The following is a 16,305-nucleotide window of genomic DNA, read 5'->3' as shown; positions in this document are numbered from 1 at the left end:
TAATTTAAACCCGCAATTTGAAATATTTTATATGAATTAAACTGGATTTTGCTCAAAATCGTAAAAATTAAAATCACATTTAGGTCTGAAATGACAAAATCACAGTAATATTAAATGCATGCAATAATTTCTGAATTTACAGTAGTTAATGAATTTTATTTTACTAGACATTTAAGGACGCATTGAAACTTGAAATAAGAATACTTTGGGATTTTATTGAAATTTATCTGTTATATATCCTTTGGATCAATCTGTACATACCGCTTTGAAACCCAGTACTCCTTGGAAACTGTTTATTCTTGGAACTGATAGAACTCAGGTCAAAACTAAGGTTTCAGAGCTGAAATCTGACAAATAGGTATCTGTTAATGATTTGTTTAATTAATTTCAAAGTGTTAGTTAAGGTATTATTTACATTTTGAGTTTGGTTGCCTTTATCAGATTTGCATTTACCACAAGAATTTGACCATTTCAGAGGTTTCAATCTTGTAAGTGTCAGTGTAAATTTTTATTGTAAATCCTTAAACATCTGGCACTATTATACTAGTGTAATAATCCCAGTTAATATATTCTAATATATAAACAACAGAAAACATTGGTTACACTGTGGTCAGTTTGGTAAAGTTAACCATTAAGACCTTGTCTAACCTTTGTTATGGACATTCCTTGAGGCAAGATTGTTTTAGATATTATTTTGTACCAATATTTACTATTATAAGTCAAGGTAAATTGTCATTTATAAAAACAACTATGTCCACTTTGTTATCCAGACTAATATAGGGACCACACAAGTTTACAACAGAAGTTTGATTTGAACTAATTAATAATGAGTTCAATAATTCCGATACAGCTATATCCACAGAATGTTAAAAGTACCAATAAATTTTGAACAACTTTTACATTTACTACTGACAATGGACGAGTAACTTAATCCAGTCAATGTCTTGTTTTAATGTAATGAACCAAATTAATTTATATTATGGAAATATGGAAAAGGTGTCCTATTTTAAGGCTATATATTTAGTTAATGAATATAATTGGTATTACATGTACACATGTACTTGTAGTGGTTCTTTAAAAAGGTTAGTGTAAAAGTTTTGACTGTTGGTAGATTTTCATTTGAAAGGAAGGAGACTTTCTTTGCTTTATTTGACCAAAACACTGTTTAACATGTGAAATTGAGAAGAATTCCTTAATTGAAACTAATCTCAGAAGAACTGACATTAATGGTTAGACATCCCTATAAGAAGAAATGGATAGGGTACTGTCAATGTGTATTTGTTTTAACATAATTCCCATGGAAACTTTGTTATAAATAATGCAATAATTATTTTTTCCTTTTGCAACAAATATGCAATATTCTTTGTTCAGTTTAAGTGAAATAATATTCCAGAATATTTCATCCATTTAGAACTAATATTTTTATAAAGGAACTTCTATTTATATGATAGAATAGTATAGACATGTCTTTAAAGTATTCTTAATAGAATGCTGGACAATGTTGTCAGATATTAAGGCCAAATAATCAATTCTGAAAAGTGTGACAAGAGTCTGAGAATCTAGTAAGTAGAGTGGATGGACAATGCCTGATTCATTATGATTTTGGATCATCTCTGCAAGTAGCTGATCATCACAAATGTCATAATTTGCATGTTGTACATGTTGTTGAAATGTATCCTATTCAAAATAGTTATAATGTAATGATTTCCATGTGACAAGGTGACAACATATCAACTCCAATTCTCATAGCTACCAGAAATAACACAGGTGTTCACATCATACTTTTAACACTTCTGTTTAGGCTAAATATTACAATTCTACACCTATGCCATCATTCTCATTTACATAAAATACAATTCTGTATATTTATATCTTTATCTAGACTTCTGTTTTGCATACGGATAGTCAGCAAATGAAGCTACTTGTTGTTTTGACTTTGTTTATTTATTTCCCCAGAAATTTTGTTGCTCATTGTGGCCTGACAGTGTTTTTGATATTTCACAAAAGAGTCATTGCTTGTTGTGGCCTGTGTTTTTTTTTATATTTCAAGAAGAGTCATTGCTTGTTGTGTCCAGTGTTTTGATATTTTCCAGAAGAGTCATTGCTTGTTGTGGCCTGTGTTTTTGGTGTTTTCCAGTAAAGTCATTGCTTGTTGTGTCCAGTGTTTTGATATTTTCCAGAAGAGTCATTGCTTGTTGTGGCCTGTGTTTTTGGTACTTCACAAAAGAGTCATTGCTTGTTGTTGCCTGTGTTCTTTATATTTCAAGAACAGTCATTGCTTGTTGTGGTCTGTGTTTTTGATATTTCACAGAAGAGTCATTGCTGGTTGTGGCCTGACAATGTTTTTGATACTTCCCTGAAGAGTCATTGCTTGCTGTAACCTGTGATTTTGATATTTCACAGAAGAATCCTTGCTTGTTGTGTCCAGTGTTTTTGATGTTTCCCAGAAAAGTCATTGCTTGTTGTGGCCTGTGTTTTTGGTGTATTCCAGAAGAGTCATTGCTTGCTGTGGCTTGTGTTTTTGATATTTCCCAGTAGAGTCATTGCTTGTTGTGGCCTGTGTTTTTGTTATTTCACAAAATAGTCATTGCTTGTTGTGACCTGTATTTTTGATATTTCCCAGAAGAGCCATAGTCTGTTGTGTCCAGTGTTTTGATATGTCCCAGTAGAGTCATTGTTTGTTGTGGCCTGTGCATTTAGTATATTCCAGAAGAGTCAGTGTTTGCTGTGTTCTGGGTTTTTGGTATTTCCAATAAGAGCCATAGCTTGTTGTGTCCAGTGCTTTTGATGTTTCCCAGTAAAGTCATTGCTTGTTGTGGCCTGTGTTTTTGGTGTTTTCCAGTAAAGTCATTGCTTGTTGTGTCCAGTGTTTTTGATATTTCCCAGTGGAGTCATTGCTTGTTGTGGCCTGTGTTTTTGGTGTTTTCCAGTAAAGTCATTGCTTGTTGTGTCCAGTGTTTTGATATTTCCCAGTTGAGTCATTGCTTGTTGTGGCCTGTGTTTTTGGTGTATTCCAGAAAAGTCATTGCTTGTTGTGTCCAGTGCTTTTGATATTTCCCAGTTGAGTCATTGCTTGTTGTGGCCTGTGTTTTTGGTGTTTTCAGAAAAGTCATTGCTTGTTGTTGCCTGTGTTTTTGGTGTTTTCCAGTAAAGTCATTGCTTGTTGTGGCCTGGGTTTTTGGTATTTCCAATAAGAGCCATAGCTTGTTGTGTCCAGTGTTTTTGATATTTCCCAGTTGAGTCATTGCTTGTTGTGGCCTGTGTTTTTGGTGTTTTCCAGTAAAGTCATTGCTTGTTGTGTCCAGTGCTTTTGATATTTCCCAGTTGAGTCATTGCTTGTTGTGGCCTGTGTTTTTGGTGTTTTCAGAAAAGTCATTGCTTGTTGTTGCCTGTGTTTTTGGTGTTTTCCAGTAAAGTCATTGCTTGTTGTGGCCTGTGTTTTTGGTGTTTTCCATTTGAGTCATTGCTTGTTGTGGCCTGTGTTTTTGGTATTTCCCAGTTGAGTCATTGCTTGTTGTGGCCTGTGTTTTTGGTGTTTTCAGAAAAGTCATTGCTTGTTGTGGCCTGTGTTTTTGGTGTTTTCCAGTAAAGTCATTGCTTGTTGTGGCCTGTGTTTTTGGTGTTTTCCATTTGAGTCATTGCTTGTTGTGGCCTGTGTTTTTGGTATTTCCCAGTTGAGTCATTGCTTGTTGTGGCCTGTGTTTTTGGTGTTTACAGAAAAGTCATTGCTTGTTGTGGCCTGTGTTTTTGGTGTTTTCCAGTAAAGTCATTGCTTGTTGTGGCCTGTGTTTTTGGTGTTTTCCATTTGAGTCATTGCTTGTTGTGGCCTGTGTTTTTGGTATTTCCCAGTTGAGTCATTGCTTGTTGTGGCCTGTGTTTTTGGTGTTTACAGAAAAGTCATTGCTTGTTGTGGCCTGTGTTTTTGGTGTTTTCCAGTAAAGTCATTGCTTGTTGTGTCCAGTGTTTTGGTATTTCCCAGTTGAGTCATTGCTTATTGTGGCCTGTGTTTTTGGTGTTTCCAGAAAAGTCATTGCTTGTTGTGGCCTGTGTTTTTGGTGTTTTCCAGTAAAGTCATTGCTTGTTGTGTCCAGTGTTTTGGTATTTCCCAGTTGAGTCATTGCTTATTGTGGCCTGTGTTTTTGGTGTTTCCAGAAAAGTCATTGCTTGTTGTGGCCTGTGTTTTTGGTGTTTTACAGTAAAGTCATTTCTTGTTGTGTCCAGTGTTTTGGTATTTCCCAGTTGAGTCATTGCTTATTGTGGCCTGTGTTTTTTGGTGTTTTCCAGAAAAGTCATTGCTTGTTGTGTTCAGTGTTTTTGATATTTCCCAGTAGAGTCATTGCTTGTTGTGGCCTGTGTTATTGGTGTTTTCCAGAAAAGTCATTGCTTGTTGTGGCCTGTGTTATTGGTGTTTTCCAGAAAAGTCATTGCTTGTGGTCTGTGTTAAATGGTATTTCCTAGAAGAGTCATTGCTTGATGTGGCTTGTGAGATTATCATGTCTCTGTAGACTAAGGTATAATTGGTTTATGTTCCCTACATTTTAGTTATGCTTCAGTGATTTGAAGTGTCCAAATGTTATGTTTTTGCAGTGAGTGTAACTGGAGACATTTTCATTATATTTTCTCTTTTATTTTCATTTGCAATAAAGCATAAACTCCGGTGATGAGATTGTTTGATATTTTATACCACATGAAGATGAATGTCTTCAGTGTAGGAAATTGTCTCAAATTGTTGATAATTTTAGTTATGTCTGCAAAAGGAGTTTTAAAGTTCTTTAATTTTCTTGTTCTTCTGAATGTTGAGATATACAGGTTGAACTGCATGTACTAGAATACTGTAAAAAGTATGTTTTTGCTTTTATGAATTAAGCAGAATATACACGGAAATTTATGGACATATTTGAAACAGCTGCAACATTTATGTTATGTTGACAATATTAATGGAAAAGACATTATAATTGTTAGTATTACTTATTGTGTGTCATACTATAGGTCAACATAAACATTCATAAATTAAGATATGCCAGATTGAGATACATTTAAGTCAACATGTGTAAAAGACCAGGTTTTGTCAAATTGTATCTGACCTTAGTGTTAAATCTTATTTATTACATGTGGCAGTTAAAAATTATAAGACATGGACTCCAGCTCATGGTGCTGTGAGTGATGGCCCAAGAAACTGAAATTATGGAATACAACCAGTGGTTTACTGAGAAGTATATTATGTGTATGCTAAATGAATGCCAAGTTGTTTACAACTCTAATGTGGTTTAGGTCTATCACTGCCACTTTGAGTTTGTTTACCACAGATACTCAAGTTCATTCTTTATGAGAAGCACCAAGTTGTGTTTACTTGCAATATGACTAACACAATGGTTATGATCACCAGTTTAGCAAACTTGCTACCATTGTGTAGCACTGGAAACTACTCTTAGTTTTTTGGTCTGGTTTGTGTATAACTTGCTACCATTCTGTAGCACTGGAAACTCAGTTTTTTGGTCTGGTTTGTGTCAGTTTTCACTTTGTTTTCCTTGTTTTTATTTTTGGCCACAGTTTCAATGTCTGTTTACTGGACTTCTGATTTTGGACTGCTCCATTGGTATCTTTCTCTTTTTCTCTTAGCTAATCAGTGCTTTTGTTAAGTTTACAAGATATGAAATAGTGAGGCAATAACAAGAATAGAAATTTTCAGTGTGTTTCTAATTTGTGCTTCAATAATGTATTTGGTCTGGTGTCAATATTCACAATCTTAAAGAAACTACATTTTGATACCCTTCCATGTTCTTCCTTCCATCCATCATTCTGTCATTTTAACATGAAACCTTATCCTGACTTCTTTTCAGTAATGCCTGTAGATATTGATCTGATTTTTTGGTGCAATTGAATTATTGATGGCTTACAGAATAAATGTGTTTGAGGTTCCTCTTAATCAACTTTTCATGGAATTACAACTCTTGAACTTCAAAATTTGTGTTTATTATATTGGTCTGTTCTTTTTCTTGTGACTACATGTACCTGTAGATCTGCAGCTGATACTTGGTGCATTAAGGTATAATGATGACTTACTGTTCTAGTTTGCATTTGGTTCTGGTTGACTAACATTTCCAAATAAGGGTGCACCCAGAGCCATTCCTGTTCTACCAAACACATCTGGTTTTACCTATGAATTCAGTTATAAAAGCAAGAAAAAATGGGAAAAAATCTTTTGAAATTGGTACTTTTTTTAGATTTGAGAAAAAATATTAGGAATTTATTGATTCCAGACCAACAATTACTTTTGTAAAAACGTATATCAGTGTGTCATAATTTTTATTAAATTACATCGAATTCAGTAATTTAAAATTAAAATCTCTCTCTCCCTCTTTATGAGGTTGGAAGGGTCACTTTGAATCTGTTCCACTTTCTTCAAAAGTTTAAGTTATACACTTGAAGACTTTAGGCCAGCTGCAAGCCTGATCTTGGCACATGCAGAATTATTTCAATGGAGTAAAGTTTAAACTGACTGAGGATGAAAATTTGAAATGCTTCATATCATTTAAGTTTTGTTGTATGATGCATTGAAGCATAATTAGTAAAGTTCTTTCAACCAAATAAAATTATTCAGGAAACATATTTTTAAATGACATGCCATAATAGTTAAAAAATAAATGGAATGTTTTCTTTTTATTAATCTTCAATTTCATCATTCATTGAAGCATTTATTTTATGACAAACTTTACGGATATGAATTGCTCCAATTCTTTTCATGAGACTCTTAGTTTAAATTGACCTCAGCAGGACTCAGGTTATATGCCTTGTATAATGTCTTCCCAGGTTAACAAGATGTAATAGTTCCTCCCAGGTCAATAAGACATGTGACATCTGTGTTACCTTACTCTTAAGAGATCAGTGTACCGTTAGGATTAATACCTGTAATATCAAACCTCAAACCTTTTTTTAAAAAACTTGGATGGATTAAAATCTTGTTCTTGTTGCTTCATTGGTTTGCGACCTTCATTTTTCCTGGTGACGTCAAAGCACAGTGAAGTGTCATATTATTTCTTGTAAGATCAGAATAAATTACAGGTGTTTTTATGTCATATAGGTATAAGTTGTAGAATCATTATCTATAAGAAGATTGTGACAATTTGTATATTTGGAAGGATTTAAAACACTAACAAGCTATTGATGTGTTGTGGTAAGTAATGATACACTAATGTATTTGTTTTGTTTATATTTGTTTATATTTAAACCATGATAACTCTAGCTGAACATTTATATCTGGGTTAGATATAATGTCTTGTGGTTTAAATTAAAGTCTTGTGACAATTAGATTTTTTAATGTTTGCAAGCGAATTATATTTCTTATAAGTCTTTTCTCATTTGTACTTAATTTTAGAAATGGTATGATTTAAGCAACAGTTTAAGTTGCCAAGAACTTCCTATTTATGTGCTATTCTGATGTTTGAGTTTATTCATTATGGAAGAAATTTAAACTGATATAAATTATATCATGTATATTTTAATGGTGACACCTTCTTATATTCCCTCTATTATATTGGTGATCCTCGTGTGTTGTTGTCATCTTGTTTTGTTGACTAAATACTATCAATAGAATCAGCGACACAACAGTTGTTTGAATTGCTGATCTAAATGAAAACACAAGTAGATGTTGTACCTGTTCTATGTAAAACACATGACAAATTATCTGTCTGAAAGGTGGACAACATTTTTCACTTTTGAGTGCTTGTAAAAATTTAACAATCTGACACATATGCAAACAGGTTATCGTATTTTATACATTTCTGGTAAAATTTGCTATCTTTTATTTTTAAATTGAACTTGAGATATTGTATAGAACACTGTCTATTGTTAAAGACGGTATCATCCTTTACCCTTAAGACATATATGTAGGACTCTGAACCGGGATGGTACTCCCAACCACAATGGTCACATCCCCATGGCACATCCGAGTCCTACATATATTTTTTTTGTTTTTTTGTTGTTGTTGGATTGCTGTGTCATTAACATACATTTCCCACATCCCCCTTTTATACATAGGATCAGAAATTCTATATTACCATTGCTATTGATGAATATCTTTTCATTGTAAAACAAATAAGATTGAAATTGCTCTTAAACCAAAAAATACAAGTATCATAGTCATTATAGAAATATGAAGATGTAGTATGATTGTAAATTAGACAACTCTCCACCAGAGACCCAATGACGTAGGTTGATTTAGCTTCAGGAATGGACTGATGGCATCTGTGTCTGTCATTTGTATATTTGTTAATCTTTTTATTTCTAATTGCAAACACCCACTTGAAACTTTAAGGCTGAAGTTGACCGCATGAAATTAGGTCAATTTTAATATGCTAATCAAGAAATATGCAAATTTAATTCATAATTTACAATGTATTAAGTATTATTCAATCAAATATAAAACAACTTTCCAAAGAAAAGAGATATTTTTATCTGGTTTTTGGAAAATGTTCCTTGTTCATTAGTTTACAATATTTTACAAAAGTCACAAAGTTATAAAGCTATATATGTGATAATTTCTTTGTAACATGATACAATTATTATCTTCTGTTATTTTTTCTTTCAATTTTCATAGAGCTGTTTCTTGCAGCAAAACACAAGTGATTGCAAAAGAAACAAATTGGTTCCAATGGTTTATTTTAAAATCAAATCAAATAATTTTATTGGTGTAAATTCCTATACAGAAATGATACCAGCCGACATTTACAAAATACAAATAAAAATACAAAAATAAACAAACAAACAGACAAAAACAAAATAACAAACAAAACATATTTTCTCAATGATAAGAGATACATATTTTATATTTACATTGCGTGGAGGTGTTATTCATACAAAATTATTAATTCAAGCCAGTAACAATTAGCTTTAATACTATAAAAGTTCTTAACAACATTATGTTTGCTTTAAATGAATGTTCAAATCATACATATCGCTTATTCCAGCTACACTTACAGTACTAATGTCTGTATCATTACTTTTCAAAAAAATGAAAAATCAGAAAAACTGACTTAGATCCCATTAAGATTTTTGAAAGTAAACAACCTGGAGTAAACAACTTTGCATTAATATTTGATGCAGCATCATCATGCAGGCGTTCCTGTTGTGCATCATAATATGTAAGTGTTATGAATCAAAGAAATTTATTGTTAATCATTCATGATAGAAAAGTAACAGTCTTCATTTGCTGTAAGTTGAAAGCTTCTACTAATAGAATAACACAGCGTGTCTGTTTTATGTGAGGCCATTATTAGCAATGTTGAGAAACATATGAAATTTGGATGAGTTATCTGCCCCTAGAACTGTATTGACTATACCTTTTATACCATAGATTTTCCCATTTATTGAGAAACAACACTTTGGATGAGTTATCTGCCCCTAGAACTGTATTGTATACCCTTTTATACCACAGATTTTTACATATTTTGAAAAACAACACTTTGGATGAGTTATCTGCCCCTAGAACTGTATTGTATACCCTTTATACCATAGATTTTTCCATATATTGAGAAACAACGCTTTGGATGATTTATCTGCCCCTAGTACTGTATTGTACACCTATTTATACCACAGATTTTCCCATATATTGAGAAACAACACTTAGCATGAGTTATCTGCCCCTAGAACTGTATTGTATACCCTTTTACACCATAGATTTTCCCATTTATTGAGAAACAGTCATCTGCCCCTACTACTGTATTGTATGCCCCTTAACTTTTTTACTATAGATTTTCCGATAGATTGCCTTTGTCTGATCAGTTAAGACAGAGAGTCATTCTTTTATGATACTCAGACTCACATTTCTCAGTAAAAAAAACCCTTAAAATATAATGTCTAGATGTCTATACTGTGATTGTCACTGAATGTTAAACACTCAACAAACAATCAATTGATCCATATGTACTGTGGCGGCTGTTCTGTTAGGTTGCTGCTTCTTTTCTGTCATAGGAATTGTAAGGTGTTTTAAGGGAGCAAGTTGATTGCTTTAATTTTTTTGTAATTATAACTTTATTTGGAAAAGCATTTGACAATTTTAAACATTGATGAAAATCCCATAATTTGATTGTTGAAATGATGTTGTAATAGTAAACAAAATGTTTGAGAATGACGGATAATTTGGTGTTTAGTTTTGTGGTTAAACAGACTAAAACCACGTAAAACACTACAGGGACAAAATACATTTTCAAGACTCTGTAAACTGTGTAGGTGTTGAGCTCGGAAATAAAGAGTGTTAACACCGACCATGCTTTATTTCTTTCACGTTGATTTTAATGAGGAGAACATCAGATTTCCATTGATTTTTGTTCTAAGAAAAGCCTCGGTGAATGAAGAATCGGAATTTGGTTAGGACATATACATCCAATTAGAGATAGTAATCAGTACAAAACAGTGGGTTAGGAGAATTAGGAGTGGGAAAGAGGTGATGTATACTTTAACTTGGGTCATTTATTGATTTCCTCTGTCCACACTAAAGACTTTGTTATCCTGACAATTTGGATTAAGATATATTGCTCAGAGTGGGAATACAATGGTGACATAATAAATAGATATTTAGTAGATCTATCCATTATATATTGTCATGTGAGTACTGTATTATTGTCATTTCAAATATTTTTAATTTACAAGGAATTCATTAAAGTGTTGATCAACAAAGGACTCAAATTTTTATGATTTCAATTGTATTTATTTATACTTATCTTACCTGTTTATAATCTTGTAATTATCATACACCAATATTCAATTAAACTGGAGCTCTGAATTTCAAAGAAGTTTCAGGTGCTTGCATATAGGGGGGAATATTTGCATGTATACGATATTATGCAAAATTTTAGTATCAGTTAGTCTATTTGAGAAAGGGAGGTAATCCATCTTTCAGGGAAATATCATTAGGTATCGTTGCCCTTTTTATATCATCATAATAGTGTAATAGAGGATTTTAGCAATAAATTTGACATTATATTTTAAATTATGATTAAGGAATATATCTTTAGAATGAATTTTCAGACATAAAACACATTGAACTCATAACAGCGAAAGAAAATATAATAAATTGGCATGGAATTAGAGAAATAAATCATTGCATAGTGCTTAAAGGTTTAAAATGGGTAGATTATGTGAGAAAAACGAGTGTGTACAATGGTACCATGTAACAGTATGTAACAGGCTTGCCAAGAGAGATGTTGATGAAACATATTGATGTGTACGAGTTGGTTAACCTGAGGCTCTTGTCAGATCTGATGTATCTTTACTAGGGATAATGTTTCATATATAATTGACTGTTTGTTGTATATATGTCTGCTAGGTAGTACAGATTCTCTACAATTATTATAGTACAAAGTACATTTCAATACAGAGTATTATATGAAAATAAGGGTTAATTCTGGATCTAATCTGATATTTCTAAAAGTTTCTGTAGGAAAAAAAAAGGGATTTGAGTACTGTGTTTTCAGTGTAGGCTCCAGGGGGGCAGGGTTCTGGTGGTTGAAACACCCCTTTTTTTTTGACGATCAATGCATTTGAATTGGGACATGTGGTTGGAACCCCTCTTCGTCCTGGGCTGGGACCCCACCCACCCCCACCCCCTTTACAAAATGTCTGGATCCACCCTGGTTTTGGATGTCCCTCAGATTAAATGTTGTGAATATCTTGCAGTACATTATGTAACCGTCACTGCACCTTAACAGGAAGTCTAGAATATTCCACTGTGGACTCTGTTAGTATAAGTATTCGACTGAATGCCTAAATTCTGCTGATTTTTCAATGACATATGATACCCCAGGTCTCCATTGATATATATTTTTATGCCCCACCTACGATATTTTTTTTTTTATAAATAAGGCTGTTCGTTTTCTCGTCTGAATTATATTACATATCTTACCGTGCGGTATGGGCTTTGTTCATTGTTGAAGGCCATACAGTAACATATAGTTATTTTCTGTGTCATTTTGGTCTCTTGTGGACAGTTGTCACATTGGCAATCATACCACATCTTCTTTTTTTATTTACACAGCATACATTCATTTGGTTGTTGAAGGACTGATTTATCAATGCTTCAAATTAAAAGAAGACATTTGTATGTTCCTTATATTTTGCTTACTTGGAAATTTATAAAACTTGAATTTGTAGGAAAATGTGAATTTGCAGTAAAAATGTGTTGCTGTATTAGTCTAGTCATAATGTTGTTATAACTATAATGTAAAATCCTAATATTGTGTGTAAGTGTTCATGTTGAAGTAAAAAAAGTTATAAAAAATCTAATTCTGTATTCATAAAAGGTCTGATGATACTATTTTTTTGGTAGAATTAAACCATGATGTTTTTGTAGTAAAATAGGTTTAAAGGAAAAACATGTATTATAAAATATTATGTAGTAAAACTTCAAATAGTAAAAACCTAGCATGATAAAGTAAAATCATGGTAAAAAACTAATTCTAAGTAAAAATCTATTGTCGTAGTGAAAACCTAAAATAAAGCAGTAATTTTAAAGTAAGAGGTTTTTTTAATGAAAATGAAGACAAAATTCTATGTTTATTAATTTTGTCATATCTCAGGAAGCTAAGTATCATTTTAATATTCCTCTTGCAGCATTCACTCTCAACAAATTGATCTCAACTGTCCCATTAAAATTAGTACAAGAAAGTCGATTTAAAATTTATGTATAAACAGTATTTTTGCGCTTTCAGTTTATGAATATTGACACTAGTATTGATTTGAAATACAGAAATTCATTTTAAAAAGCTTTGAAAGTTTCATTAGGTAAATGTTGATATACAAAGCTATCGGAATTGATCTTGACTTTTAACTGTAGACTGTTTTATGGTCTAGTCAATACTTTTCCATGGTTGAACTGATTGATGTTAATTGTTTTTATTAAATAGTGTATTAGTTGTGAAAATTTATTATTAGTGTATTAGTAGTGAAAATTTATGATTAGTGTATTAGTAGTGAAAATTTATGATTAGTGTATTAGTAGTGAAAATTTATGAGTGAAAATTTATGATTCATGTATTAGTAGTGAAAATTTATGATTAGTGTATTAGTATTGAAAATTTATGATTAGTGTATTAGTAGTGAAAATTTATGATTAGTGTTTTAGTAGTGAAAATTTATGATTGGTGTATTACTGTGGATTCATTTATTTTCGTGGGTACCAATTTTCGTGGTTTAAGGAAAACTTACATATTCGTGGATATTTTATTTCGTGGTTTTTGCAAAGTCTAAACTCATTCCTTTAGAAAATTTGTATTTCGTTGAACATTGGAATTCGTGGTTCTCCTGTACCCACGAAATCCACGAAAATTGGTATCCAACGAATATTAATGAATTCACAGTAGTAGTGAAAATTTATAATTAGTGTATTAGTCGTGAAAATTTATGATTGGTACTAATATATTCTAAAATGTTATCTTCAAAGATGTTTTTTTAATGTTAATATTTCGTAATTTGCTAGCAAAAGTCAGAGGCATGTCTGTTTTTGTGAGTGTGCATATCTCATTGTTTCATGTTTTGAAGAAACACGATTGTCTTATTTTTTTCCATTATTTTCACCTTGATACTAAGGAATTTGAGTGGCTTTTTTTTCCATAATGATATTTTGGCATGGAAGAACTAGCATGATGATGCTGCTCTGTCCTGTATTCTCTTTGTAAACCAATTGTTTTGTGCCTTTCAATATCTGTCCTGGGCAGCAACGTTTCTCCAGTCTTCTCTATTAGGTATCAGCATTCCTTTGTTATTATGATAGAACATTTTCTATATTAATGGAGAACCTGGGTCTTGAAAGCCTCAACTTAGGTAAGGACAGATAAATCCCCTGTGGGGAACCCCAGTACACCTTTGGAGAAGGTAACAATTCTTCTCCATGTGTCTTGTGTAGGTAAAGATGCATTTGAGATGAGTCATTTTCAGCAACTTTGCAATCAAGTTAAGATTTGGCAGAAGTTATTGCGTATGTTTTCTTCTTCCTTCCATTCTCTGGATATTTTTGTTCTATACTAATTATACTGACTAGGATTATCAAATCAGGTATGTTTACGTTTTATTGCCAGAGTTTATTCTTATTTAATATTCCCCATAAGAATAATTAAGTTTTCAATACACAATCTTCATCTTTTATGTTGCTGTATATATATATATAACAACTAACACCCAACAGATTTATAGAGAAAAGTCTGTGTTTATTACCATAATAGCTTAGTCTTATAATTATCAAGATCAAAAGAAAAAGTTAGTTGTATTTTTTAAATGATAGGCTATGGCTACCGGAGTTCCAACTTTTATTGAATATGTATGTTTCTTTCTTTCTTGAAGTTTGATGCCAGTGAATTCAAATTCAAAAATTTGGGTCATGATCTTTAAAAAAAAATTATTTTAAGGCTTCTAATACATGTAACAGTTTCCAGATTCATATTTATTGAATTTCAAATGTCAAAAAAGTAAGAAATGAAAAAAAATGAAGGAGCCTCGGTAACAAAAGACGCATTCAGATTTTATTATGGGGTTTTTAGCTGACGGTTATATACCAGTAGTGGGGTGGGGTTAAGTTATTATGAGAATATAAGAAGGAAATAATTAAAAAGCAAGGATGAGAGTTTTGTGTGATATTACTCCTCACTTTACTTCTTTAGAGATAGAAGACAATAAAACTGTATGACAGTGAAGATGTGACCACAGAAGGCTATGATTTACGATTTAGAGATCATATATCTTCTATGATCTATGACTGTTGATCTATAATGTATCATATAGTCATTTGTCACCAGAGAATCCAATCAATTTGTATTGTCAGTTTCCATTCTAAATGCTTATTCTTAGTTTTAGTGAATGCCAATTCAGAGTTTAAAGTCTAAAGTTCTAAACATTAGAATCATATATTTTACGAACTCCGTTTTATGTATTGAGTTGCATTTTGAATTTAAACTATGCTGATTGAATTTTATAACAATCCTCTTGTATTTTAACACCATGTATAGATTTTTACATCAATACCCCTATTTTCACGCGTTTTGGTAAAGGTGCGAAGACAATAAGTTAATCAATACCTTACACTTTCATGTTTGTATGGACGTGAGCAAGTAAATTCCCTTAATTACAAACAGGAAGATACACTTTATGTATCCTGTAAGTTGGGTGTTTACTATCAGTCTATATTTAGATCTTTTTGTGAATTCTACACTTTTGAGGGATTTTTCCTAAACAAGGAAATAATATGACAATTGAGGTAAGAAGAATGTTATATGTTTCTGTAAGCAGTAATAAAGTAAGTTTTTCGTCAAATCATATTGACATTTGAGTTTATTATTCCATATTGAAGTAAGCGTTAAGTTAATTCCTTGGTGTCAGTTAACAGTTTTAATCTTTCTTTACCTGGTTTCCATCATTTTTCTGATTTAATCGCTTACTTCAAAATACACTTTTATATTATTTCTAACTAAGCCAGATTTACAGTTTCCACCTGACTTTTTCATATTGTCTTTACTTCATTAAATGTTGTATCATATCCTTTTTAAATATTGTCATCTCATTCTTTATCATATGATTGTAAGATAAATCCATGAATTTCAGTTTTGGTGAAAATTTTCATGACCTCACCATTGAGCTATACTGAATTAAAGAAAACTTACCATTATCTGTGATTTCACCATACCCATTTGTCAGTAAAGGAAATTCACTAATTTCTGTGATTTCAGACAATCCTCATCAACAACAACTTTTTTCATTAACTATTACAATTTATGTACAAGATAATTGTAATTTATTTGAATTGCTCATAAAAATCTAAATTGCTGATGAATTCATAACAAGCCAAAGAATCTCTGGAATGATAAGTCTTCCATGTGAAATGATAAGCCTTCTTTCCAACAAAATGATTCATTTTAAATATCTAAAATCTTAGTAGCAGTAATGCAGTAATTCCAAGTTATTACAAATACCTGTTATAATACTGAACTAATTCCACACCTTTTCCATGCAAACAGAAACATTCAAATGTACAACTCATATTCTTTTTATGGGTTTATAAAAAGTAAAAAGATTAAACAAAAATAGATTTACTACAAATGTTATATATATCTTGATAGTATCTATTTTGGTTCTACAATAATAGCTGAGGTATATATAGACTGTCTATTTAGGCACCTTGCACAGTCGGCTGAGTAGTGCTAAATTGGGATCATCTATAAACACTAGACAAGCAAAAGATATTTATATTGTGTAAATATTAACGAGAAGTGTAAAACCAGTTTTCAATGAGATTGATCCAGTGACATTATAACAGGCAAGGAC

General features: G+C 31.8%; 1 protein-coding gene across 6 annotated transcripts in view; it reads left to right on the top strand.

The window, feature by feature from the left end:
* The window catches only part of LOC134715081 (myocyte-specific enhancer factor 2C-like), an 80,591-nt gene that overhangs the window by 25,371 nt on the left and 38,915 nt on the right, over positions 1–16,305 (top strand). Inside the window, exon 1 of one of the 6 annotated variants that reach the window (XM_063576969.1) lies at positions 6,991–7,174. The exons of 2 other annotated variants lie outside the window; for them this stretch is intronic. The gene's annotated coding sequence lies outside the window, so the exon portion shown is untranslated. Of the gene's footprint in view, positions 1–6,990; positions 7,175–13,931; positions 14,047–15,069; positions 15,281–16,305 lie in introns of those variants that run through there. 3 more of the 6 variants (XM_063576973.1, XM_063576972.1, XM_063576974.1) reach the window with 3 other exon arrangements.

Source organism: Mytilus trossulus, chromosome 4 (genome assembly GCF_036588685.1).
Source record: "Mytilus trossulus isolate FHL-02 chromosome 4, PNRI_Mtr1.1.1.hap1, whole genome shotgun sequence".
Taxonomy (NCBI): Eukaryota; Metazoa; Mollusca; class Bivalvia; order Mytilida; family Mytilidae; genus Mytilus; species Mytilus trossulus.
Note: the sequence above shows the minus strand (reverse complement) of the source record. Positions and strands in the feature narration are given on the sequence as shown.